Source organism: Halyomorpha halys, unplaced genomic scaffold, assembly GCF_000696795.3.
Source record: "Halyomorpha halys isolate HHAL.00 unplaced genomic scaffold, Hhal_1.1 Scaffold337.1, whole genome shotgun sequence".
Classification (NCBI taxonomy): Eukaryota; Metazoa; Arthropoda; class Insecta; order Hemiptera; family Pentatomidae; genus Halyomorpha; species Halyomorpha halys.
This window is the reverse complement of record NW_027104734.1, coordinates 215,033-218,488: the sequence shown is the minus strand read 5'-3', so window position 1 is coordinate 218,488 and position 3,456 is coordinate 215,033.

Genomic DNA, 3,456 nt, shown 5'->3' with positions numbered 1-3,456 from the left:
GCTTAACTGAATTAGCTGAAAATACCGTGGTTAGCTTTTAATGTAGCGAGAATACTAATGTTCTAAAAGCTTTATAAATAAAAAATATTCAAATTTACAATTTTAAAACTTTGGCATAGTTATGGAAAATATAAAAACTTGTTGAATAAAATAAGTGGATTAAAAATAAATAAATTCATATGACTGAGTTTTGAAGTTTACGAGTAATTTAGAACGTACATAAATAAACGGTAAAACAGGTTTTGTGTTGTGTTTTATTGGTTCATGCGTCAGTATGATTAACCTGAATGAAAATTTATTGAAAACATCCATTTCTGTAAGTGAGAAAAAGTTGAAGATTGAGAAACAGTCTTACATGAATTTTTTATCCTTCATTAAGGGACATTTTAACCAATATAATTAATTTGACACGTTTCAAATTTTTGTTATATCGTTTATTTATTTACTTAAAAACTCAGTATGTTACTTTAGGTTTAGTACAGCTTGTATTTTTCAACAAAAAAACTGTCTGATGAAGAATAGAATTCATTGGCGTATATACTATTTATGAATGAACAGAAATTTAATTACTGTGAGAAATGGTTTCATTCATAATTGGAGTTTCGATTTTTAAAATTCGGCAAGCCGTTTTCATCACCTTGTTAAAAAAAATGTTGTGACTAATTATTTCCTAACAATACTACCCATGACAGGTTGATTTGCTATTGGTCCAAGAGCATAAGAGGAGAAAAAAATATGCTAGTTCACCACAATTTTTGCTTACTTTAATGAAAACTGTATACTGCCAAGTGTCAAAATTGATTACACTGCTAGCAATAGTTAGGGGGAATAAGAAATGGCAACAGTTCCAGAAGTTACAAAAAATTATTTTTTGAGTTCTTTCAAGTACAGATAAAATTGGGTGTTTTTTTCTATTGGGAAAAAGTTCGATTTTTAGCTAGACTCTACAAGGGATGCAGTAAACGTCATTAAAAAGTAAATATTTAAGATTTGGTTTTGCCAGAAAAACCTATAATTTTAGTTCATTTTTCATTTGGAACACTAAATCATTAAAACTACCTACAGCCATCAAAAGTTACCAAGCCATAAAGTACCTTATTTTAAGTAGAGTAAATTTTCTAAACTATGAGCTCTAACAGAGCTCTTTATATTATATAGTTATCGAAAATTATATATTATATAATTAAAATTATATTTTTTGGCAGATTCATCAATTTTGACAAGTAACTCAAAATTGATGAATCTGCCCAAAAAATGGTGGATATTTCAAAACGTTACAAAAAATTGATTTTTAATTCGGCGCTAACACTACACACAACACTAAAAAACTTATTGTAACACAATTTAGAGTGAAATTGCTAAAATATGGGCACAATAGACCTGTTTTTAAAAAAAGAAAACTTTTTTTTTTAAATAACGTTAGATCAATATTCATGTATCATGGGACTGCGACTCCTACGAAGTTAAACGTTATTAACTACATTGGACTAGATTTAATTTAGGTGCTAAAAGGCATCTCTACATCTAATAGTTTCGGAGATATAGTTTTTCATAAACCAAACGTTTTTTTCTTAAACAAAGAAAAATCAAGAGGTGGATATCATGGACTTTGCTACTTCTACTCCTGGTACAAATTCTTGAACTGAAAGTTGATATGCATCTGTACATCGTTCGTAGGAGTATTTTCCATGATACTTGCCAAAATAAATTCACAAATTATTGATTGACTTTTCGGTTTTTGGAAAAAATGTTGCTTTTTGGAAAACTTTTTTTTCTGAATTATTAAACATAAACAGATCTATTAGGGCTCATATATTAGCAAATTTACTCTAAATCGTGTTATTTTAAGTTTTTTAGTGATGTCGGTAGTGTTAGCTCCGACCGAAAAATTTATTTTTTGTAAGGTTTTGAAGTAGTTACCATTTTTTTTTATTCCCCCAACTATCGTTGGCAGAGTCATCAATTTTGGCTTGTTACTTTATACAGTTTTCATTAAAGTAATAAAAAAGTGGATTGAATTTACTTCTTCCCCTCCCCCCCCCGGTCTCTTGAACGAATGTTAAGAACATCCCTCAGGCCTTGAAGACATTGAGGCACAGGTGGATCAAGTAAAGGGGTGCGTAATAAGATTCAATTATATTGAAAATGTCATATACACAACATATGTTTTTTTATTATGTCATTAAATGAAAAAATAAAGCGTATTTTAAATTTTTAAATTTAATCTGTTTGTACTATATTTATTCCTTTCGATCTAGCCGCAATAGCTGTATATTCCAAGGGCGACGCAAATGGCCTAACGACTCTTAAGGGTTCTGGAGCTCTACTAGGAATTTATTTGTAACAAATTCAAAGTAAATAATGTTTAATTATTTTATTTTATTTGTTACTCTATTATTTTATTTTTTTATAGATTTTTAATATTTTAATATTTATTTCGTATTTATTGTATATTAATTTTAACATAGTTTGCTGAATTTTTTCTTATTTATATTTGTTACTTAAATATATTTCATATATCTTCTCATATGTTTATCACTATTTTATCCATTACTCTGTTAAAAGTACATTGGGTTGAAACCAAAATGTGAAAGGGAAAAAGAAGGGAAGGAAAAGAAAAAAAAGAGAGCAAGGGGAAAGAATGGAAAAGGGGGAAAAATCATGAAAAAGAGAAAAAGAAAAAGGGAAAACAGAAGGAGAAGAAGGGGGTGGGGAGATAAAAGATAAAAGAATTAAAGAGATAGAACAAAAAAAAAAAAATAGAAGAAGAAAAAAAGTCATGTTCTTATGTTATATATTACTAATGTTTATAATTATTATTGTATGCCTGGCTAGGCTTACTGGTCGTAAGATTAAAAATATTGTCTGATTAGACTAAAATAAGTATGCTGTGTGACTAGCAACCCAATGAAGTTGGGCAGCATAACTTTTTATTTTAATAAAGTTTTTCCTCCTTCTAACGATGGTACTGGATTGACGATCCTTTACTTAAGTAAATGGAATTGATCTAGTACACTGGTGCACCCCTCCTTTTATGAAAATTCCGGGATCCGCTATTGCATGGAGGGCCGAAGTCATCATTCTTTTCACAAATAACTCAATTTTAAATCAACATCATTTACCTGAGGAAGATTAGAGGGATATATGCTATCAAAAAGTGCTTCCCGTGAATATGTTATTGTAGAAAATGTTATAGTTGCAAAAAGTAAATCAAACTTATTGGTAGATCGGGCTCTCATTTTTTTCTTTGCCCATTTTTCCTAACCTTTTGTGCCTTCCATTACCCGGTAACTCCGGAATTTCTTTTTCAATACCCTGCGTAAAGGGGGTGAGAAATTGAGGGCAGACACGGAGGGTGGGGGTAGGGTTCGGACATTGACTGGCCGGAAGTGCGGGCGGACAAAGGGTATCCGGCTGGGTACAAGGGCAAAACCGGACCCTGATCGGGCCAGTCAG